Source organism: Aethalodelphis obliquidens, unplaced genomic scaffold (assembly GCF_003676395.1).
Source record: "Aethalodelphis obliquidens isolate GAN/ISIS:26980383/991018 unplaced genomic scaffold, ASM367639v1 scaffold9, whole genome shotgun sequence".
Lineage (NCBI taxonomy): Eukaryota > Metazoa > Chordata > Mammalia > Artiodactyla > Delphinidae > Aethalodelphis > Aethalodelphis obliquidens.
This window is the reverse complement of record NW_020837953.1, coordinates 12,100,173-12,126,453: the sequence shown is the minus strand read 5'-3', so window position 1 is coordinate 12,126,453 and position 26,281 is coordinate 12,100,173. Positions and strand designations below refer to the sequence as shown.

The window sequence follows — 26,281 nt, the reverse complement described above, 5'->3', positions numbered from 1 at the left end:
TAGGGGGGAAGCACCATTTCTTGCACTTCGCTGGCTACATTAAGTTTATTCTCTTTCTATTAATTAATCTAACTACACTAGGGGCTCCTTCTTACTCTGCAAACCAGGGTGGCACAAACCATACTTGGTATGTATGAAACAACATGAATTTTTAAAACTTGGTGCCCATCCCCATTACAGAAAGGCTTAATTACTTCTGACTAAATCTGTAATTAAAATATACACTGGAGCAGATTCACCTGTGTGTGTAGGTGTTGGTGTGCCCGCCTGTGTGATGGGAAGGATGAATCACCCAGAGACAGCATGTGGGGAATGAATTTGTGCTAGATGGCAAGATGATTCTCAGGGAGGACTTGAAGAGGAAAGTCAGAAAAAGTAGGAGAATATACAAGGGAAATTCTGTTAATTCTTACGTTAGAATTAAAAATGATATCATGTCTAAAAGCCAATCAGGACAATGAAGGCATTTGCCAGAGTGAAAGTAAACAAAGGTAGGAGGTGACAGGGAATGAGGTTGAATTGTGAAAGCAGCCAAAGGTAGAAGGAAAACCTAGGATGAAGGCAAGCCAAGGTTATAGTTGGAAGATAGCAGGAGCCATAGAGAAAAGACAAAACTAGAAATGGGAAAGTGGGAAAAGGATTGAAAACCAAGAAGACAGATTCAGAAATACAGCTATAAACAGTGCGTGTTTGGGTCTCTGCTTTAAACGTTGTCTAGAATGTGTTATAGGGTAAGGCATGGGGGATTAAATGGCATATTTCAGACAGGAGCACTATAAGAAAAACAAAGTACTGAATTATAAGAAAACAGGGGTCTAATACTGGTTCTGCTACACATAATTCATCTGATCTTGGATAAGTAACTTCCTGTTTAGGCCTGTTCCCTTATCTGTAAAGTAGGAGCAATAATACCTATCTCATGTACTGCACCACTATGCACAGCTACACATCTGTGAAAGCAACACTCACATCAACTATAAGATGAGCAGTACTACCTGGAGTTGTGCAGTGCAAGATTACTATGAAATCTGAATATGGCCTGAAAAAGGCCAGTTTTATTTTTATGGTAAAAAATATGCATAAATGAATTATATTTTTAATTTGCATGACATTACGCCATATACTGTCTTTTATTTTTTCTGTTTCCTCATATTTAAAGTTAACGTGTTGGACTAGATGGTTTTTTAAGGTCTTTTTCCAATTCTAACATTGAATAGTGTTATGACTTATTTGAATTTCATTCATTCAGTCATTCAACCAAAATTCAACTGGGCTCTAAGCCAAGTGCTGAAAATTTCTAAAAAATTGAGATATATTCTTTTCCCCTAGGAGCTCACAGTTGAGTAGACTTTATACTGTATAAGGTCCTTCTAGGTAAGGCAATTGGTACTTTTCAATTGTATCTTCCTAGGCCCTAATTTCAAGCGCAATGATTGAAGTATAACACTGTAAAATATTAAGTTAATAAGAATAAGGAATTGGAAATTTTAAATAACATTTAAAATTAGGCAAAGTCTTATCTTGAGAAAAATAGAATTATTCTGAAAGTCATTAGATTGTTTTAATAGGGAGTAATGGACTGGGATTCAGAAAGATTGAGCTCCAGTCCCAGCTTTACTGCTAATCACTATGAAACCTTAGTCAAGTCACTTATTCTCCTGTGGCATCAGCTCCCTACTGATCAAATAAGAGATTGGGCCAATGATCTTTGGGCTTACAGGAGATCTATATTTTAACTAATCCATTATCAAAGTAATAATTTCATTTTAGAGTACACACACACATACATATGTTGGCAATATACACTTATACGAAAAATGCCCAAACTCTTTTTGACATCTCATAAAGCACCCCTAAGTACTACAAATAATTGATGATTCCTGTTAAACCAAATAAAGGTTGTAAAAATTAAATTCACAGAAAGATTAAGTCACCATTGAACCAGTTCTTCCAAACTCCTTTGTCATAACTTTAATTTAAACTGCCTCTGAGAAGCTAAACGTACAGATTTGAGTCTCTCTGTGTGTTTTCACCTCCATTCACTTCCTTCTTTTCAAATATTTCACATCCATTTTCTCTTCCAATTTCACCTTCAATAAAGCAAATTGGCTGAAGCATAGGGTCCATATATAAGGGCAGGAGTAGGAGACAGGATTGGATATAGAATTCCAAATCTGACACATCCTAGCTGTATGTCCTTGAGCAACGGATTTAACCTCCCCTGGTAATACAGACTCTCCATCTATAAAATGGGAATAATAAAACTTACTTCACAGAGTTATTTTCAAAGTTAAGAGTAATATACATACAACATCTAGTATAATATCTGGTGCAGAGTAGGTATTCTATAATGTTATTTTTATCCCACTACAAATGTTGTTTTTATCCCACCTCACCCATAACATTCTCTATTAAAAAAAAAAGATTTTTTCTGGAAACGAGCATTTATTTAACCTGAAAATTCTGTTCTAGATATGTATTAAAATAATAGTTATATCAAACATGTGCTATAGATATTTATGAAATAACACACCAGGTTATACTCATTCCATGCACTAATCAAGAGACTAACTTGAAAATTTTCAAGAAACTAACTTGAAACCTTCTGGCAATTCAGCCTGCCAAACACTCATGCCAAACAACTAAGATATCCAGTATCTGAAAAAGACAACAAGAGGAACTAATTTACTATCCATTTCTCTGACCACTAAACAATAAGATGAATACCCAAAAACAATAAACTTGAATTTTATTAGCTTAACTACCATTAGAAGTGTCATGACCAAATAGGTCATGCCTTCAGCTTCTATGAACAGTTAGTGTAAGAAATATTTACTTATGAGAAACATTCTAATATTTTTGCAAAATACTAGTTTAAAAATATCCAACCATGAATTTAAACAATTCTCTTATATAAGGAATACATATAATATTCCCTCCTAGAACGTGGGGCTAGGGAAAACTTCCTTCTCATTTAACAGATCTGTTTTTTTTTTTTCTCAAATACAGGGAAAAAAAATGTTAAGTCAGTATATTACTTCTGTCTTGGTAGCTAGGAATCTCAGAGCTATGTCTAGTTTTTAAATGTAATAAGCTATCTTGTGTTTAAATGATTTTTTGTCCCTGTGAGCACCTCCAAACCCCATTTGCACTATTTCCATTCAGAATCTTTTGCTTCTAGTAAGATGATATTCATATGTTTCCCTAATTCTCCTGCTAAATACAACTAAAAATCCTGGACATTATACATTGAACAAATACAAGAACACTCTTAACTGGGGAAAGAAGCAGAAGACTGACAGGACTCAAAGAATGATATGGTGGTGGGTTCCATGGGTTTTCTTTTTGCCTCATATATGCCACAATATGTCAGAATATGTGCTAGAGAAGCCGAAACCTCTGAAAGGCCAGCAGGTGCAGACAAACAAAACCCAACAAAAATCTCTTCTCTCTAGACAAAGGACTAGGAAAAAGGCAGCCTAACCACACAGAAAACGTTTAGAAAGTAAATGGTCTACTATAGCCAAACACCATAGAAAAAAATTGTGGACCTACCCCATCTATACCAACAAAGGCATAGTGAGGAGCCTAGATTTCCATCTTCTCCAGGCTGAGTAAGGTACCCCAACTCCACTGCCAGGGTAAATCAGAGAAGGCTCAGTAAGGAGCTGATATTTTCATTCTTTCTCAGTAGTAATGAACCTCCCATCCACCTACCAACTGTGGTTTCAGTAGAGACATTGGGGGGTGGGGCATGGACTCTTACTAACTCTGGCAAATTGACTAGTCCCTCATCCTCCTAGCTGGTATAATGTCAGTAGTTCTGTGGAGACAGATTGGTAGAGTGGATTAAAAAACATGACCTAACCATACAGTGTCTGTAAGAAACTTACTTTGAATATAACAATATGGGCAAGTTGAAAGAAAAAGGATGGAAAAAAGATGTATCAGGCAAACAGTAATGTAAAGGAAATCAGGAGTACCTATATTAATTTCAGATAAGTACACTTCAGGGCAAAGGAAATTACCAGAAATGGAGAGGAATAGTATCATTATCATACAATGTTAAATGGTCAGTCTACCAAGAAGACATAGCAAGATAAATATAAATATCCGTGCACCAAGTAACAGAGCTGCAATAAGTGAAGCAAAAACTGAAAGAAAAAACAGAATAGAATAAAAAATAGAACTGAAAGGAGAAATAGAAGTATCCACAATTACAGTTGGATATTTCAACAATACAACAATGATAGAAAATCAGTATAGAACTCAACAATGCCAGCAATCAACAGGACACAAAATGGACATTTATAGAATGCTCTATCAAATAAGAGTAGAATAAATATTATTGTCAAGTACCTACCAACATCTACAAAGACAGACCATCTATTGGCCTATAAAACAAATTTTATCAAATTTAAAAGAATTGGAATCATACTGTGTTCTTTGACCACAATGGAACTAAACTAGAAATCATTAATAGAAAGATAACAGGAAAATCTCCAAATAAATTAAAAACTAAACAACAAATTTATAAATAATCTATGGGACTAAGAGGAATTTTCAAGGGAAACTTTTTAAAAATACATTTCACTGAATGAAAAATGAAAATAGACTTCATCAAAGTTTATGAGCCATAGCTAAAGCAATGCTGAAAGGAAATTTTATAACACTAAATACACACATTAGAAAAGAGGAAAAGTCTTAAATCAGTAATTTAAGCTCTGACCTCATGAACAAGAAAACAACAAAATTTTAAATCAAAGCAAGCAAAAGTAAGGAAATAAGAGCAGAAATAAATGATATTGAAACAGAAAAATAATAATAGAGAAAATCAATGAAACAAAGAGCTGGTTCTTTGAGAAGATCAATAAAATTGATAAACCTCTCCCAAGAGTGACAAAGAAATAAAGATATCAAATGGAAAATAGAAAATATTATGAACAACTCTAATTGACAAATTAACTGAAATAGATCAATTCTTTGACAAACACAAATTACTACAACTTACACAGTATGAAATAGATAACTTGAATAGCCCTATAACTATTAAGAAATTTAATTTATAATTTAAAAATTCCTAAAAAAGAAATCTCCAGGCCCAAATGACTTCATTGGAGAATTCTATCAAATGCTTAAATAAGATTTAATACCAATTTTAAATAATCTCTTACAGAAAATAGAAAAGGAGGGAACACTTCATAATTCACTCTATAAAGCTATTATTTTAAACTGATATCAAAACAAAACAAAGGCAATACAAAAATAAAAGCTACAAACCAATATCCCTCATAAATATAGACTCAAAAATCCTTAAAAAAATATTAGCAAAGAATTCAGCAATATGTAAAAAGAATTTGGTTATATGCTGTAACCAAATGGAATTTATTCAGGGATGATTCAGTATTCAAAAGCCAATCAATGTAATTCACCATATTAATGAGTTAAACAGGAAAAGTTACATGATTACATCTATTGATGCAGAAAATTATTTGAAAAAATTCAACACCCACTCATAATGGAAATTCTCAGAAAAATAGGAATAAAGGAGAATGAATTTAACTCAATAACAAACATCTACAAAAAATCTACAGGTATTATTATACTTAATGATGAAAAACTGTCAGGTACTAGAGACAGCAATAGGAATACAGAGGAGATAAGGAAAGACCCTGCACTCAAGGCATACAGACATAAAAAATAGGCAATTACTCTACAGTGTAAGAAGTGCTATGGCAGTGCATAGGGAGGAATTCTGTCATGATTTAGTTGAGTGTCATCTAATCCTACTCAGGTTTTGAAGTGCAAAAGAAAAAAGAGTTCACCAAGGGAGATGAAAAGGAGGAATTCCTAGAAGGAAGGAAAAACATCTTCAATGCTCTTAAGGCAAGACGAGTATTACTAAAAGGCAGGATGCTTATCAGGACATGATGGGAGCTGAGGAGCCTTGACACAGACCAACTTGCTCAGACCTCAGTTCTGCAGGATATGGGGAAACAATGTTTTATTTTGTTTTAAGCATGGAAGGATCTGAGCAGAGTTGAGTTTTGCAGCGTTAAGAATATCCTCAGGGGTATGAGAGGTCAACAGTAAGGCAAGGAGAAGAAGGAGGCCTATTTCAATAGTCCAAGTAAGAGATGATGATGGTCAGAATTAAGGCAACAGGAGTGGGCTACATGTTTTGTTCCCTAAACAGCCAAACTAATCTCTGGACTTCTGAATCCACAAAGACTGCATCAGTTTCATGTATCATAGAGGGAATATAAGAAAAAGGAAGTTGTATCAGTGCCCTGTAGTCTTAAAGACATGCCTGTAGCCAGGAAAATGGGAAAGCTTGGTGGAAGATTTTAAGCTTAAAATTCAGTGTGAGACAGCAAAACAAATAAAGACCAAAAGACAGCATATTAAAAGACCAAAAGCCAATTCTGATTGTCTATATGTCCTCAGAAAGTCACTAAGACTCTGTAAGCTTCAGTTTCCTCACCTAGAGAATGAGATAATAAGCTTCACCTTGCATGGTTTTTGTGAGGATTAATTATGATGATGTGTGTAAATGTGCTTTGTAAACTGGAAAGTGTGTGAGAAATTATAACGAACAACAAATACCCCTTTGCAAATGCTCTGCTTTAGACCGTCTGCAAAACTGCTCTTGGAGCAGATATATTTCAGCCTTGCTAGTCACAACTTCTTTCTATGTTTTCAGGACAAACAGGGATATTCATACACAAGAAGAGAAGATAAAAAAGGGAAGAAAGAAGAAAGAAAAAATAACATTTGTGGAGCACCTACTATGTACCAGGAATTGACCCATGTGCTTTAACATACATTAAGCCTTCATGTCTCTTGCCATGAAAACAGAGTCAGGGAAGTTAAGTAGCATGCCAACTTCACATAGATGGAATTCAAACAGAGCTGGAGGTAAGAAAGCTAAAACTGTCTCACTTTTTTTTTCTTTATAAAATTTTTAAAGGTTACTTTCCATTTATGGTTATTATAAAATATTGGATACATTCCCTATGTCATATAATACATCCTTGAGCCTATCTTACACTCAGTAGTTTGTATGCTCTCCCTCCCCTACATTGCCCCTCTCCCCACTGGCAACCACTAGTTTGTTCTCTATATCTGTGAGTCTGCTTCTTTTATGTTATATTCACTAGTTTGTTGTGTTTTTTAGATTCCACATATAAGTGATATTATACAGTACTTATCTTTCTCTGTCTGACTTATTTAATTTAGCACAGCACCCTCCAAGTCCATCCATGTTGTTGCAAATGACAAATTTTCATTCTTTGTTATGGCTGAGTAGTATTCCATTGTATATATAAACCACATCTTCTTTATCCAGTTATCCTTTATGAACACTTTGGTTGCTTCCATATCTTGGAAATTGTAAATAATGCTGCTATGAACATTGGGGTGCATGTCTATTTTGGAATTAGTGTTTTTGTCTTTTTCCAGATATATACCAAGGAATGGAAGTGCTGGGTTTTATGGCAGTTCTATTTTAGTTTTTTGAGAAACCTCCATAATGTTTTCCACAGTGGCTATCCCAGTTTACATGACAAAGTGACAATAATCAAGAAAGTATGGTACTGGCACAGAAACAGACACATAGATAAATGGAAAAGGATAGAAAGCTCAGAAATAAACCCACACACTTATGGTCAATTAATCTACAACAAAGGAGGCAAAAATATACAATGGAGGAAAGAGTCTCTTCAATAAGTGGTACTGGGAAAACTGGACAGCTACATGTAAAAGAATGAAATTGGAACATTCTCTAATATCATATATATAAATAAACTCAAAATGGATTAAAGATCTAAATTAAGACCAGATACTATAAAACGCCTAGTGGAAAACATGGGCAGAACATTCTTTGACATAAATCACAGCAATATTTTTTGGATTTGTCTCCTAAAGTAAAGGAAATAAAACAAATATAAACAAATGGGACCTAACTACACATAAAAGCTTTTGCACAGTGAAGGAAACCATTGACAAAATGAAAAGACACCCTACTGAATGGGAGAAAATATTTTCAAATGATATGACCAATAAGGGGTTAATAGTCAACATATAAACAGCTCATATTAACTAAATATACAAAAAACAAACAACCTGATTTAAAAACGGGCAGAACTGAATAGACATTTTTCCAAAGAGGAAATGCAGATGGCCATCAGGCACATGAAAAGATGCTCAACATGGCTAATCATCAGGGAACTGTAAATCAAAACCACAATAAGATATCACTTCGGGGGGACCTTCAAGATGGTGGAGGAGAAAGACGTGGAAATCACCTTCCTCCCCACAAATACATCAAAAATACAGCTACATGTGGAACAACTCCTACAGAATACCTACTGAACACTGGCAGAAGACCTCAGACTTCCCAAAAGGCAAGAAAATCCCCACGTACCTGGGAAGGGCAAAAGAAAAAACAGAGACAAAATAATAGGGACAGAATCTGCACCTCTGGGAGGGAGCTGTGAAGGAGGAAATGTTTCCACACACTAGGAAGCCCCTTCACTGGTGGAGATGGGAGTTGGGCAGGGGGGAAGCTTTGGAGCCACGGAGGAGAGCGCAACAACAGGGGTGCAGAGGGCAAAGCAGAGAGATTCCTGCACAGAGGATCAGTGCCAACCGGCACTCACCAGCCCGACAGGCTTGTCTGCTCACCCACCGGGGTGGGTGGGGGCTGGGAGCTGAGGCTCTGGCTTCAGAGGTCAGATCCTAGGGAGAGGACTGGGGTTGGCTGAGAGAACACAGCCTGAAGGGGGCTAGTGCACTACAGCTAGCTGGGAGGGAGTCCAAGAAAAACTCTGGACCTGTCTAAGAGGCAAGAGAGCATTGTTTCAAGGTGTGCCAGAAGAGGGGATTCCTTCCCCGTCTGCCCACAGAAGGCAGAGCACTGCCTAAATGAGCTCCAGAGACAGGCGTGAGCCGTGGCTATCAGCTCGGATACCAGAGATGGATACCATGAAACTCTAATGTTGCTGCTGCAGCCACCAAGAATCCTGTGTGCAAGCACAGGTCACTTTCCACACCCTCTGGGAGCCTGTGCAACCCACCACTGACAGGGTCCCATGATCCAGGGACAACTTCCCCAGGAGAACACATGGTGCACCTCAGGCTGTTGAAACATCACGCTGGCCTCTGCCTCCACAGGCTCGCCCCGCATTCCAATTGTAACTACCATACTCTTCCCTCCCCCCCGGCATGAGTGAGCCAGAGCCTCCTAATCAGCTGCTACTTTAACCCTGTCCTGTCGGGGCAGGAACAGAGGCCTGAGGGAGACCTACATGCAGAGGTGGGGCCGAAACCAAAGCTGAACCCCAGCAGCTGTGTGAACAAAGAAGAGAAAGGGAAATCTCTCTATGCAGCCTCAGGAGCAGCAGATTAAATCCCCACAATCAACTTGATGTACCCTGCAACTGTGGAATAGCTCAACAGAAAATGAATTATCCCAAAACTGAGGCAGTGAATTTTGGGAGCAGCTGTAGACTTAGGGTTTGCTGTCTGCGACTGACATGTTTCTGATTTTTATGTTTATTTTAGTATAGTTTTTAGCACTTGTTATCATTGGTAGATTTGTTTATTGGTTTGGTTGCTCTCTTCTTTGTTTTGGTATTATTATTACTTTTTAATTATTATTTTAATAATTTAAATTTCTTTTATGTTAATAATTAAAAAAATATTTATTATTATTACTTTCTTTCTTTTTTTTCTCCCTTTTCTTCTAAGCTGTGTGGCTGACAGGGTCTTGGTGCTCAGGCCTAATGTCAGGGCTGAACCTCTGAGGTGGGAAAGCCGAGTACAGGACACTGGACCATCAGGGACCTCCTGGTCCCATGTAATATAAATTGGCAAGAGCTCTCCCAGAAATCTCTGTCTCAACACTAAGGCCCAGATGTACCCAACGGCCAGCAAGCTCCAGTGCAGGATGCCCCGTGCCAAACAACCAGCAAGACAGGAATACAACCCCACCCATTAGCAGAGAGACTGCCTAAAATCATACTAACTTCACAGAAACCCCAAAACACAATACTGGACATGGCCCTGCCCACCAGAAACAAGAACCATCCCAACCCACCAGAACACAGGCACCAGTCCCCTCTACCAGGAAGCGTAAAAAACTCACTGAACCAAACTTACCCACTGGGGGCAGACACCAAAAAAAAAAGGGAACTATGAACCAGCAGCTTGCAAAAAGGACACCCCAAACACAGTAAGTTAAACAAAATGAGAAGACAGAGAAATATGCAGCAGAGGAAGAAGCAAGGTAAAAACCCACCAGATCAAACAAATGAAGAGAAAATAGGCAAGCTACCTGAAAAGAGAATTCAGAGTAATGATAGTAAAGATGATCCAAAATCTTGTAAATAGAATGAAAAAAATACAAGAAATGTTTCACAAGGACTTAGAAGAACTAAAGAGCAAACAAACAATGATGAACAACACAATAAATGAAATTAAAAATTCTCTAGAAGGAATCAATAGCAGAATAACTGAGGCAGAAGACCGGAATAGTAAACTGGAAGACAAAATAGTGGAAATAACTACCGCAGAGCACAATAAAGAAAAAAGAATGAAAAGAATTGACAACATCTCAGAGGTCACAGGGACAACATTAAATGCACCAACATTCGAATTATAGGGGTCCCAAAGAAGAAGAGAAGAGAAAAGAAAGGATCTGAGAAAATACTTGAAGAGATTATAGTTGAAAACTTCTCTAACATGGGAAAGGAAATAGTCATGCAACTCGAGGAAGCCCAGAGAGTCCCATATGGAATAAATCCAAGGAGAAACATACCAAGACACATATTAATCAAACTAGCAAAAATTAAATACAAAGAAAAACTATTAAAAGCAGCAAGGGAAAAGCAATAAAAAACATACAAGGGAATCCCCATAAGGTTAACAGCTGATCTTTCAACAGAAACTGCAAGCCAGAAGGGAGCGGCAGGACATATTTAAAGTGATGAAAGGGAAAAACCTACAACCAAGATTACTCTACCCAGAAGAATCTCATTCAGATTTGATGGAGAAATTAAAACCTCTACAGACAAGCAAAGGTTAAGAGAATTCAGCACCACGAAACCAGCTTTACAACAAATGCTAAAGGAACTTCTCTAGGCAGGAAACCAAAGAGATGGAAAAGACCTACAAAAACAAACCCAAAACAATAAAGAAAATGTTAATAGGAACATACATATTGATAATTACTTTAAATGTAAATGGATTAAATGCTCCAAACAAAAGACACAGACTGGCTGAATGGATACAAAAACAAGACCTGTATATATGCTGTCTACAAGAGACCCACTTCAGACCTAGGGACACATACAGACTGAAAGTATGGAAAAAGATATTCCATGCAAATGGAAATCAAAAGAAAGCTGGAGTAGCAATTATCATATCAGACAAAATAGACTAAAATAAAGACTATTACAAGAGACAGAGAAGGACACTACACAACAATAAAGGGATCAATCCAAGAAGAATATATAACAGTGGTAAATATTTATGCACTCAAAATAGGAGGACCTCAATACATAAGGCAAATGCTAACAGGCTTAAAACAGGGAATAAACAGAAACAGTAGGGGATAGAGGTAAGGGACTTCAACACCTCAATTTCACCAATGGAAATATCATCCAAAATGAAAATAAATAAGGAAACACAAGCTTTAAATGACACATTAAACAAGATGGACTTAATTGATATTTATAGGACATTCCACCCAAAACAACAGAATAAACTTTCTTCTCAAGTGCTCATGGAACATTCTCCAAGATAGATCACATCGTGGGTCACAAATCAAGCTTCAGTAAAGTTAAGAAAATTGAAATCATATCAAGCATCTTTTCTGACTACAATGCTATAAGATTAGAAATCAATTACAGGGGAAAAAGTAAAGAATGCAAACATATGGAAGCTAAACAATATGTTACTAAATAACCAAGAGATCGCTGAAGAAATCAAAGGAGAAATCAGAAAGTACATAGAAACAAATGACAATGAAAACACGATGACCCAATACCTATGGGATGCAGCAAAAGCAGTTCTAAGAGGGAAGTTTATAGCAATACAATCCTACCTCAAGAAACAAGAAATATCTCAAGTAAACAACCTAACCTTACATCTAAAGCAATTAGAGAAAGAACAACAAAAACAAAACAAAACAAAAAACAACAAAGTTAGCAAAGGGAAAGAAATTATAAAGATCGGATCAGAAATAAATTAAAAAGAAATGAAGGAAACAATAACAAAGATCAATAAAACTATAAGTTGGTTCTTTGAGAAGATAAACAAAATTGATAAACCATTAGCCAGCCTCATCAAGAAGAAAAAGAAGATTCAAATCAACAGAAGTAGAAATGAAAAAGAAGTAACAAGTGATACTTCAGAAATACAAAGGATCAAGAGAGATTACAATAAGCAACTATATGCCAATAATATGGACAACCTGGAAGAAATGGATAGATTCTTAGAAAAGCACAACCCTCTGAGACGGAACCAGAAAGAAATAGAGAATATAAAGAGACCAATCACAAGCACTGAAATGGAAACTGTGATTAAAAACCTTCCAACAAACAAAAGCCCAGGACCAGATGGCTTCTAGGAAAATTCTAACAAATATTTAGAAAAGAGCCAACACCTATCCTTTTCAAATTCTTCCAAAATATAGCAGAGGGAGCAACACTCCCAAAATCATTCTACAAGGCCATCATCACCCTGATACCAAAACCAGACAAATGTGACAGAAAAAGAAAACTACTGGCTAATACCACTGATAAACATAAACATGCAAAAATCCTCAAGAAAATACTAGCAAACAGAATCCAACAGCACATTATAAGGATCATACACCATGATCAAGTGGGGTTTATCCCAGGAATGCAAGGATTCTTCAACATATGCAAATCAATCAATGTGATCTACCATATTAACAAATTGAAGGATAAAAACCATATGATCGTCTCAGTAGATGTAGAAAAGGCTTTTGACAAAATTCAACACCCATTTATGATAAAAAAAACTCTCCAGAAAGTAGGCATAGAGGAAGCCTACTGCAAAAAAAAAAACAAAGGCCATATATAACAAACCCATAGCCAACATCGTTCTCAGTGGGGAAAAATTGAAAACATTTCCTCTAAGATCAGGTACAAGAGAAGGTTGCCCACTCTCACCACTATTATTCGACATAGTTTTGGAAGTTTTAGTCACTGCTGGGAATCAGAAAAGAAAAAGGAATACAAATTGGAAAAGAAGTAAAACTGGCACTGTTTGAAGGTGACATGATACTAAACATAGAGAATCCTAAAGATGCTACCAGAAGACTACTAGAGCTAATCAATGAATTTGGTACAGTAGCAGAATATAAAATTAAAGCACAGAAATCTCTTGCATTCTTATACATTAATGATGAAAAATCTGAAAGAAAAATTAAGGAAACACTCCCATTTACCACTGCAACAAAAAGAATAAAATTCCTAGGAATAAACCTACTGAAGGAGACAAAAGACCTGTATGCAGAAAACTGTAAGACACTGATGAAAGCAATTAAAGATGATACAAAGGATGGAGAGATATACGATGTTCTTGGATTGGAAGAATCAACATTGTGAAAATGACTATACTACCCAAAGCAATCTACAGATTCAATGCAATCCCTATCAGACTATCAATGGCATTTTTCACAGAACTAGAACAAGAAATTTCACAATTTGTATGGAAACACAAAATACCCAGAATAGCCAAAGCAACCCTGAGAAAGAAAAATGGAGGTGGAGGAATCAGGTTCCCTGACTTCAGACTATAATACAAAGCTACAGTAATCAAGACAGTATGGTACTGGCACAAAAACAGAAATATAGATCAATGGAACAGGATAGAAAATCCAGAGATAAACCCATGCACATACGGTCATCTTATTTTTGATAATGGAGGCAAGAGTATACAATGGAGAAAAGACAGTCCCTTCAATAAGTGGTGCTGGGAAAACTGGACAGCTACATGTAAAAGAATGAAATTAGAACACTCCCTGACATCATACACAAAAATAAACTCAAAATGGATTAAAGACCTAAATTTAAGGTCAGACAGTATAAAACTCTTAGAGGAAAATATAGGAAGAACACTCTAACATAAATCACAGCAAGATCCTTTTAGACCCACCTCTTAGAGAAATGGAAATAAAAACAAAAAAAAACCAAATGTGACCTAATGAAACTTAAAAGCTTTTGCACAGGAAAGTAAACCATAAACAAAACGAAAAGACAACCCTCAGAATGGGAGAAAATATTTGTAAACAAAGAAACTGACAAAGGATTAATCTCTAAAATATACAAGCTGCACATGCAGCTCAATATCAAAAAAATAAACAACCCAATCCAAAGATGGGCAGAAGACCTAAACAGACATTTCTTCAAAGAAGATATACAGATTGTCAACAAACACATGAAAGGATGCTCAATATCACTGATCATTAGAGAAATGCAAATCAAAACTACAATGAGGTATCACCTCACACCAGTCAGAATGGCCATCATCAAAATATCTACAAACAATAAATGCTGTAGAGGGTGTGGAGAAAAGGGAACCATCTTGCACTCTTGGTGGGAATGTAAATGGATACAGCCACTATGTAGAACAGTATGGAGGTTCCTTAAAAAACTAAAAATAGAACTACTATATGACCCAGCAATCCCACTACTGGGTATGTACCCTGAGAAAACCATAATTCAAAAAGGGTCATGTACCACAATGTTCATTGAAGCACTATTTACAGTAGCCAGGACATGGAAGCAACCTATGTGTCCATCGACAGATGAATGGATAAAGAAGATGTGGCACATATATACAATGCAATATTACTCAGCCATAAAAAGAAATGAAATTGAGTTATTTGTAGTGAGGTGGATGGACCTACATTCTGTCATACAGAGTGAAGTAAGAAAGAGAAAATCAAACACTGTATGCTAATACATATATATGGAATCTAAAAAAAAAAAATTATTCTGATGAACCTAGGGGCAGGACAGGAATAAAGATGCAGACGTAGACAATGGACTTGAGGACACTGGGAGGGGAAAGAGTAAGCTGGGACGAGGTGAGAGAGTAGCATTGACATATTGACACTACCAAATGTAAAACAGATAGCTAGTGGGAAGCAGCTGCAAAGCACAGGGAGATCAGCTAGGTGCTTTGTGACCACCTAGAGGGTTGGGATAGGGAAGGTGGGAGGGAGACGCAAGAGGGAGGGTATATGGGGATATATGTATACATATAGCTGATTCACGTTGTTATACAGCAGAAACTAACACAACATTGTGAAGCAATTATACTTTAATAAAGATGTTAAAAAATAAAAGATATCACCTCACACTTGTCAGCATGGCTATCAACAAAAAGAACACAAATAACAAACATTGGCAAGGCTGTGGAGAAAAGGCAACCCTTTTACACTGTCTCACTTCCTTTGATTCTTGCTACCACACCAAGGTGTTGCATTCCTAGGACCTATGCCTAAGAATAAACTAAGAACATTTAGAATCAGCATGAACCTGATGTGTGATGATCTAAATGGTACCATTGGGTCCTTGGTGCCTCACATGTTGCCTAACACAATGTCTAGTAATACATAGTCGGTGCTAAAGCACATAATTTTAAATGAATACGAGATAGAACACATGACAAATGAACAAATCAACAAATGAAGTAGAAGTCCTTGAATTCCACCAAGTTCTTACTTTTCTTGATTGTCTAATCTCTCTAAATATTTCACCATGTGTAAAATATACTTTAGGTGCTGAACAAGTAATTTCTGAATGAAAAAATAAATAAATAATACTTTTTCCTTTTCTATGAAAGATGAGGTTCCAATGGGAACCTTTATGAAAGACAGAAGATCTCATTATTGACCTTCGGACCTTGTTTCTCAATGACATACCAGTAGAGTTTATCCGGGGAACATTTGGGAAGGGAAGAGAAGAGAAAAAGACAGGACACTAGGCTTTTCAGCCAAAAGAAGTGAGTGGGAGGAAAAGAAAAAAAGGGAAAATGACAGAGGGGAAAAGTCAGAGCCACTGTAGACAAATCTTACTGATTTTACCCTAAGTCCAGACAGCATATGTCAGGGCAATCCTGATCTGTACTGGTGCCCTCTCACTTTGGTGATTTCCTGATAATAGTAGTAATAAAATATCAATTTATGATTTTCAAAGGACTTTGACAATCATAATAGAATTCCCTTATAATGATTTCAGAAAAAATAGGCAGGGAAGCACCATAATTCCCATGTTACTGATGAACATACTGAGGCTCAGGGGAAGAGTGAGAAATATATTACATATACAGCTAGTAAATGGCAGAGCTAGGATTTGAACCTAACTCTTGTTTGTCACATAGTCAGAGCACTTTCTACTACAGTGTACAGCCATGTCTATTTGAGAAGTGGGCAGAATATTCCTTTCTTTCTCCCTAATGTTTTTTTCCTATTATAAGCCTAGGCTCCTAGAAAGCAAAGAAATTCACTAGTTTCACTGACAGAACAGCACTGTGATTTATCCTGCTTTGGAAGGCCTCAGGAACTAGGTCAGAGCTCTTCTTGGATTCTGGTGCGTAGTGCCGGAAGGAAGGAATTTTTTTTCTGTAATTCTATAACAATAAAAGGATGATTTTTTAATGGCTCAAAAGTTATGGTGCTGTGAGACATAGTCTCAGAAGGCATGAATTTAAATCCTAGCTCAGCTATCCACTCTTTCTTTATGATTTTCTTTAAACTCAGTAACCTCTGGAAGTAGCATATTTGAATGTAGCACGGTGTACAGGTCCTTTCACAGTCTGCCTGCAGCTTATTTTTCCTGGATCATCTCCTATCACTCTCTCTCTTTGGCCCTAGGCATTGAAAAATCTAACCAAACCTTACCACTAGAGAATTTCTGAACTTGATTTGTATACCTCCTTTTTTTGGTTCACTGCTATTCTCTCTGCCCCAAACGACCAACCTGTCATCTACCTGTCTCCTCCTTATTGCACCCTCCTCTATAGAAATTCCTATCCATCCTTCATGATCTTTGCCAAATATCAAGTACCCTATGAAGTCTTTCCCAACTAGAGCCTAGTACAGACAACCTAAAGCACTATCTCATTAATCACAGTACCATGGAATATAGGAATCAAAATATCCATTATTAGATGAGGAAATAGAAACTCAAAGATGTTAAGTGATATTCCTACTCTCACAAATCTAGTAAGTAGTGAAGATGGGATTTAAATCAGGTATGTGCATCTGACAGATGGCACAAATAATAGGTGGAAGCTATAGGGAGACAGGTTTCAGGTTAATATAAGAAAGAACTTACTAGCCATCAGATCAGTCCAACAATAAAATGAGCTGACTCTATAAAAAGTGAGTTCCCTATCACTAGATGTGTCCAAAAAGAGGCCGAATAACCACTGGGTCAGGTCATTTTAGAGAATATTCTTGTACACTGAATTCTCTTTTAGCTCTGAGATTCTATTTCAAAATTCATGTGACAAAAATAAAGAAACAAACAAATAAAACCTATTCAGAAAAAAATTCTGGCTTTCCCAGAACTCATCTTTTTTTTTTTTTTATCAAGATCTGTGAGGCAACATTTTTTGACCAAAGATGGTAGATTCTTAGTTAGAAAGGCTCTTGGAATAATTTAGTCCAATCTTTTAACTCCTTCATTTCATAAATAGAGAAACTGAGGTCTTAAGAGAGGAAGCAAATTCCTCAAGTTCAAAGAGTGGATTACAGTAAAAACAGGAAATATAATTAAGTTGTCCTGATGCTCAGGTTGGTGTACTGTACTGGGTTACATCTCTTCAAAAAGAATCGGCCATGTGTAGAAGACAGATTTGGTTACTACTTAAACCAGTAGCTTCATAGCCAAACATCCTTTTCAACTTTTCTTAGAGCTTGACCTTCCTAGAGAGCAAGGTTCCACAGAAAAAGGCCAGTTCCAGAAGTTTGTCTTTTTCATGGTATTTTCCACCAACCGACATACAAGTTTAAAGAACACATTCTAAGGAAATTGTATGAATTTGTGATTCCCTCTTGGAGAGATTTTAAGCTCATTAAACAATGATTCATATATATGCTATCTTCTCTCTCTTTGTTTAAGCATATTTAGAATTGTTGATGTTCTTCAATATATAATACTCTCCACTTTATATATAATTCAGATAGAATCTAATACAAACTTATTATGTAAGTTAAGGACTTGTCACTCTACTTTGTCTATTGAAAATACCTCAGGCAAGTAAGCTCAATGGGATGGGCTTGTTTAGGCAGGTTTGTAATGTACCGGCCAAAGGAACTACGAAAGCAGTAAGCCAATGCTTACCTCCCAGTGACCTCCCAGTAATAATGATGAAATGCTGCCTCCACTGGGCCTAGTACCTGGTGAAAGAGCTGTCTGATCTCTTTCTGTTTGAGTCAAGGCGAACCTGATAGGAGAATTAGATGGGGTCTAGGAGCATATTGGAAATTGCAGCAAAGCATAACGGACAAAGTCAGTACCAGAAGGAGAAGATCAAGCATCAAATCTAAAAGGATAGTGCAAAGATGAAGGTAGGCACTGAAGCAAGAGGCCCGGAATTGATGCAAGGAAGAAATAGGTTAGGAAAAGGAATTTGAGGCAGGCCAGGCTTCACATTTCAGAATGAGGGCAAAAAGCTATAAGTAAAGGGAAATGGATGCCTGCATACTGCATTCTAGGAAGGGGCATAGTGGTGAGTTTTGCACAGGTTAGGAGTTACCAAAGTTTCTTATGTGAGGCTCTGTAGATTTCCTCCTATCTTCCTGGACAAACTTTCTCAAACTTTGTTGGCTTTGTTTCCTATACCTAACCTTTAAAAGCTGGCATTCACTGTGGTTCTTTCCTAGGCCCTCTTTTCAAACAACATACCATTACCAGGCAATACCATTCATGGCTTAAACACGGATGGTTCCCAATTCTGTATCTCCAGCCTAGATCACTCTTTTAAATTCCTGTCCCATAGGGTGAACTATTTACTAACCAGTTCTACTTGATGTCTTGCAGATATTTCAAATTCTACATGTTCAAACTGAAATTATAATCTTCTCTTCAATCTTATTTCTTCACTGTTCCCTATTCTCAGGACATGACACCACAACATACACAGTTAGTTGCCCAAGCCAAAAACTTGGTTCACATTTTCTACGCCTTTTAATTCACTGTCTATGTCTAATCATAACCAAGTTCTGTTGATTCTACCTGTTAAATATCTCAAGCACTTCCATTTCCCTCCATACCATTGTCTTTATGCCAATCTTGTCCATCATCATCTCTCACCTGAAGAATTGCATTCACCTCTTACTTGGATTGCGCTGATTGGGTCTTTGTCCCCTAACATTCTTTCCTCACCCACCAGGTAAAATGATCTTTCTCAAGTGAAATTCTGAATAAGTTGCTCTTCTGTGAAAAATTTTTAATGACTTCTCAGGAAATCTTTTTTTAAAATTATTAACCCTCAGATAGCATTCAAACCTCTTAACATCACTTACAAGGCCTTTTGTGATAAGGCTTCTGCATACCTCTTTACTCTTAGTACCATTCTCCACCCCACTTCTTACCTACCCCCTCCCCCACCCACAAATCACATTCCAACCATATAGGACAGCAAATCTAGGACCAAGGTGAGGCAAATGAGGTGCCAACGGTGCAAAATTTAATGAGGCATTCACTTTCAGGTGCCGACTTTATACATGCATAACCCTGAAAGTAAGTGTCTCTCTTTTTTTTTTCCAGTCTTATATTTTTATTCCAACTTTTCATACCTCCTAAATATCAATGTCTTTGTCATGATTAGAACTTCCAGTTCTCCAGAATGGTTTTGCAGACCGTATTCCCTTAATTGAGCTATTTGTAATGAGGTGGATGGACCTAGAGTCTGTCATACAGAGTGAAGTAAGTCAGAAAGAGAAAGACAAAAACCGTATGCTAACACACATATATGGACTTTAAGAAAAAAAAAATGTCATGAAGAACCTAGGGGTAAGACAGGAATAAAGACACAGACCTACTAGAGAATGGACTTTAGGATATGGGGAGCGGGAAGGGTAAGCTGTGACAGAGCGAGAGAGTGGCATGGACATATATACACTACCAAACATAAAATAGATAGCTAGTGGGAAGCAGCCGCATAGCACAGGGAGATCAGCTAGGTGCTTTGTGACCACCTAGTGGGGTGGGATAGGGAGAGTGGAGGGAGGGAGACACAAGAGGGAAGAGATATGGGAACATATGTATCTGTATAACTGATTCACTTTGCTATAAAGCAGAAACTAACACACCATTGTAAAGCAATTATACTCCAAGAAAGATGTAAATAAATATATAAATAAAATAAATAAAAGTAAAAAAAAAAAAAAAGTTGGTTCTTAATCCAGATGGAAGTGAAGGTATGTGCCTCTTTAAGAGTGAGGTGCCGAAGGTATACAATTTAAGAAGGCACAGCTTTACAAAGGTAAGATTTTTCTGTTATCCCAATTTAAGAGATGAGGAAACTGAGACTCAGAGAGTTTAACTGAAAATAGTCCAAGCTCAGATAGCTAAGAAAGAAAGGATTTGAACTCCAAAAGCTTTTGCTTTTTATACTATATCATATTGTCTCCAACTTTTTTCTTTTTAAAGAAAGAATAAATTAATAATAAAATATGAGCTAGGGGACAAAACTACAGTTACCCACACTTATTAGGAATGACTTATTAATACTAGATTAACTATGGTGGGATGAGAGGGATGTCCACACTTATTAGGAATGACTTATTAATACTATATTAACTATGGTGGGATGAGAGGGATGTGTTTAATTCTTAAACACAAGGGAATTTTTAGTTTACTCTCTTCCTGTTCAAATTATTCCATCTCTCTGTGGTAACACTGAGATTGTCAGAAGTTCCTTGCTTCCTTCCTAGGAAAATGTATTTGCACTCATTTAAAAATAAATTAGTGACTACGTAAGTCTTGTAGGTTAATACAGATTGCATTAACATTAGCTTGCCAATTTTCTCAAAGGATTTGTCAATCATGCCTGTTATATAATCAGAATACAGCAACTGGCTCTGTTTTCATTATACCACGAAATTTAGTACATCAAAATACATTCCCTTTATTCAAATCTGAAGGAAGAATTTTAGGAAAACATTCCTTTCATTTGATTAGCAATTGGAGGCCCTGGTAATAGAGCTGCTCTAGGCTGCTGATTGTTTTAGAGGGAGTATATGGAGACTCCTTCCTTCTCACACTGCTCCAGTTAGTCAGACCCCAGAGTCCTGATTATTCACCTTGAAATCAGACAGCAAATCACATGCTCTTTCTCAAATATGTGCCCAACTTACTCTCAACTACCTTTATAGAAATACAAAGAGAATCTTTACCTGTTTTTCAGAAGTAATCTAAGAAAGATGTCACCATAAGCCTTGCTCTTTTAAAATAGTAATACTCAACAGATTAATTAATTCACCTCTTGTTAGAAGTGGTACCCACCCATACACCTGGTTTAAACATACCCAACCATCTGGCATCCTGCCACAAAGAATCTGGAAAATCCAGTCATAGAGGAAAAACTCCATCCCTATTTATGACCCCTACCCATCAAACTCCTTTAACCAGCCACTTCATGCTCTTTATAAGATCCTGTGTTCCTTGGCTCTCCTTATCCAGTTTCCAGTGTTTCCTGGCCACCCTCCTCAGAGTGGTGACCTATTCAGCCCTCTTGCTCTGACTCATCGCTCCCAGCTACCTACTTTACTCTTAGCTTATGCATTCTCCTTTGATTTCAGCATCATCTTCACTTTTAGATGAAGAGAAATCTCACTGCCAGCCCCACATATGAAAAAATGCCAGAATAAATAAAAATTTCTTCATATGCTATAAACTTGTTCTGGAAATCTGAGGAAAAAAAGTACATCTCTCTACATACAACCAGAGGACAAACAGGCACTCTTAGCACTCCATGTATGTGTCCTAAGTCAAGAAACAGGAAAAAATAGTATGGATAATTTTTTCTCTGTTGTAAGTGATAGTTACAAAATTCAAGCTATGATAAAAGAATAAAGAAAGACATTCTTTGTCCCCAAACAGTTATAAATGTTAGGAAAAAAACGTAAGTCAAATGCGATCAAAGATACTCAACACGGTACCTGGTCAGATTTAGAAAACTAATTAAATGTTCAAGAGTGAACAGTAGGGGAGACAGAAAAGGGGCAGTGGAATTAAGATTTATGGAGGCACTAGTTAAGTGCCAGGCATTATGCTATGAGTTTTACTCAGATTCTTCCATTCAATTCTTATAATAGCCCTGAGAAGTCCAAAAAGTTTAAGCAACATCTAACATCTATATGTATTTACAGTGTATCTGATGTTGCACTAAATGTTTTACATGTGTCATTTTTATCCTCATGACAGCTATATGAGATAGGTGCCATTACCATCTTAGCTTTACAAATGAAAAACTATGGTTTAGAAAAGTAACTGTCCTTCTGAGGTCAGGCAGCTAGTAATTCATACAGGTAGGATTTCAACCCTGGCACTCTGACTACTAAATCCATGATCTTGACCAGGTAATCAAAGGGTAGATTTCAACAATTAAAGACAAAGGCATCAGGAGTAATTGGAACCCAGGTTTCTAAGCCACAAAAATTAGACTCTTTTTTTTTATGACTAAAAGAATCTAAATTAAATGTCGCTAAACCTCAATGCTGATTATGTTATTTTCAAAGATCTACAATACTAGCTAACATTTATTTGTTTGAATTTTTAAATTTTTGTTATGAAGTATTTAAGAATACTAAAAACCCAGATTTAACTTGTGTTAATATTTTGCCAGCTTCAGATCCTTAAAGACAAAGAAAATATTAAAGTTTTTCTTGGAATCATCTCTTCACTAGAAAACCATTTTCCTCCTTTTCTGTCTCTGAAATAACCACTATCTTGCAGTTGTTATATATTCTTTATATACACATTTTTGTACTTTTATCACATATAATTTTTTCATATTAATCTAGTATTCAGCAGACTCTATAATTAGTTCCAATAGTTAATCTGTAGATTTTCTATGGATTTTTATCTTGAAATTTCTATGTACACAATCAAACCATCTGTAAATAAATAGCATTGTTCCTGTTTTTAAGATAATTATGTTTCTTACTGCTGTTTCTTATATTATATATACGGGTTAAAGCCTCAGATGTAATGTTGAATAGACACATGGGCAGCAAGCATCTTTTCTTGTTCTTTTTAAGGAAAATGTTTCTAAGGCTTTTACAACAATTTTGGGTTTTAATAAATAATCTCTATCTAGTTAAAGAAATTCCCTTCAATTCCCACTTTTCTAGGAGATTTAATCATAGTTATTGAATCTTGTATTTTTTTCATCTATTGAGATGATCATATAGGTTTTGCTACTTTAAACTGTTCATGTGGTAAATTAAACTAACAGTAATTAAAATATCTTTGAATTTTTTTGATAAATCCCACCTTTTAAAATTATTTTGTCTACACACTCCTGTATTTTAGCATACATGATGGATTTGATTTGTAAATATTTATTTTGGATTTTTGCATTAATACATATATAAGTGTTATGGACCTATAGAATTTCCTTCTAGTATCATCTTTGTCTGGTTTTGTTATCAAAGTTTTATCAGCCCCTTAGATGAGTTAAGTTTGGTTTACTTTTGTTTTAACTTGCAGATGGACTTACTTCAAAGTCAGAGAACATCATGGCTAGTAAGTCCAATGTATCATATCTTGGAAATTTTACCTCATTTCTTCAGTTTCCACCTGAAAAATCCTGGGGAATAACTCTAATTTTTTTTGCTTGAATCAACCAAATGTGGTTTAGGCAGCTCCTTTCCAAACCACATGGCTGGAGTGGGAAAAGGAGAATTTCTAAGAAGAAAGTAGGGATTCTAGGAAGACAGTGCTATAGCTATACACTACAAATATCTTCCACGTTCATTCTAACACGCCATAACTGAAAAGAACACATAATAAGCACAAATATTGATTAAAGGAAAAAGAAAAGGATTTGTAGCTAAGCTTAACTACCTACTACCTGTGTAATTTTGGACCAACTATTTCACCTCTTTGAGATCCTCTTTCATCAGCTATAAGGAAGGAAAAGAAAATAATCTACCTCAGAGGCAGGTAGAGTTGAATGAGCTTGCCTATGAGCTTCTTGAGTAGAGAGGCCATGTCTGTATCCCCAGCACTCCACACAAAGTAGCTCAGTGATAGTTGAATGAATGACTCCTGGGATGTAGAATTCATTTAAGGCACCCAACCCTGTGCCTAATTCAGCCCTACTTACATAATTCATGCCTAATTATTCTTTCCACACTCCCAAGGAGGCACAGTAATATTAGCTTTAACTGCTTTAAAAACCCCTCCTGCCTCAGATGTTTTGTAGACCTTCTGGGAAGATAAAGCCATCCTAGCTGTAACCAAACCTTTGCAAATGTCTAGGTCTCCCTTCTAGCTCATCCACGCTAAATTACCAAATAGTGTAAAGGGAAAGTACAGGAAAAGGGAGTTCTAAATTGACCATGTTCTCCCCCACTCCTCAAGGGAAACAAAAAAAAAAAGGCAGAAGATAGTAAGACACTAGAAAAGCTGCTCTGGCTTTGAAATGCCATATTTGACCTTAGTTCTGGGAACATAACAAGTTTCACTCATTTATCTATTGAAGGAATTATCATGATTCAAAGTCAGGAGACTGTGAGTATATGCAAAGGGCTAGACAGAAGCCAATGTTTAATGAAACACTGGTGAAACCTTCCCAGAAAAGGCTGGCTTAGTCAAGTTAAATCAAATCTCTAGTGAAAGCAAACTTGCTACAACAACATCGGCTGCCATTTATTGAGCATTTTCTAGGTAGCAGAGTCAGGATTAAAACACAGATCTGTCTAATGCCAAGGCTCGTGCTCTTTCCAATATGCAGCGTTGCTTTCTAATCAAAACAGCTCTGAAATTGACTAAAGGACTTTCCTGCAATTGCATCTGTGCTCATTTTACCACATGAAGGTTTAGTCACTACATTGATAGTATTGTCAGACTTCAAGACTCCACTGTATGAGTGAATCTAAGTGAGTAGATTCTAGAAACTTCCCAAGGTAAGGAGAGCTGTTAAAATAGGCCTACAACTCTCATGGGATTCAGTAGCTATCTATCTCTATTTCCAATTAGCTATGAATGAACTATGGAAATACACAGCAGAACTCCAGTGCTACACAAGCTTAGAGGAGCAGACTAATACTTATTGAGCACTTCCAAGTATCAGGCTTTACACTGAGCACTGTACATATATTTAATGCTTACCACAATTTTCTGAAGTAGTTATTATTATTCACCATTTTACAGAAGTAACCAAGGCTTTCACACTTAGAAAAGTGTGAAAAGCAGGACTGGGAACCAGTTTATTATGCCTGTTGAATCCAAGCTTCTCCCTTATTTCTTATAGGGGAAGATTTGACTGTCAATCGAAAAGGGAATAATGGAGCAGATAATTAGAGAAGGCATATCCTAGAGATAGATAGGGACCTATAAGGACAAGGAAAGTATAAATTTCCTGAGAAGCTAAATTAGTCATTGGCATTAACAGGTATGATTGAATAGCTTTCTCTTTAAAAAAAAAAAAACATTAAAAATTAAAGGAAAAAGGTGATATCCATGCTCAAACACTGATTATTTGCAAGATGTTTTTTACCATTCCTTTTTCCCATGCACTAAGACTCTGACCCTATACAAACCCCAGATCCTCAGTAAAAGAAGCATTCCTCCAATTATTCCAATCCTCTTTAACGAGATTTGCTTGGGAAATTTTAGTTACATTAAAGAGAAATCAATGAGGGATGTAATTCTGGGAATGAGGCAGAGACGCCTACCTCATTTTTGAAATATCAGCAGGAAGGACATCTCAAGAACAAAAGAAAGTTAAAAAGAACTAATCAGAGGGTGGGGCGGAGTCAAGATGGCAGACTAGGAGGACGTGGAATTCGTGTATTCGCACAACTAGGGCACCTACCAGGCACCGGTGGGGTACCACAGACACCAAAGGGGACGGAAGGAACCCCTAGTAACTGGTTGTTTCAATTATATTTTTATTTTTCCTATTATATTTTTTTACCTTTCTAATTTTATTTTGTTTTATATTATTTGATATTGCACTGCTTCTTATTTCTTTTTTTTTTTTTTTTTTGCCACACCATGCA

General features: G+C 36.5%; 1 protein-coding gene across 2 annotated transcripts in view; it reads right to left on the bottom strand.

The window, feature by feature from the left end:
* AGBL4 (AGBL carboxypeptidase 4) overlaps nt 1-26,281 on the bottom strand; it is a 1,265,610-nt gene that overhangs the window by 940,832 nt on the left and 298,497 nt on the right. The gene's annotated exons all lie outside the window — the stretch shown is intronic.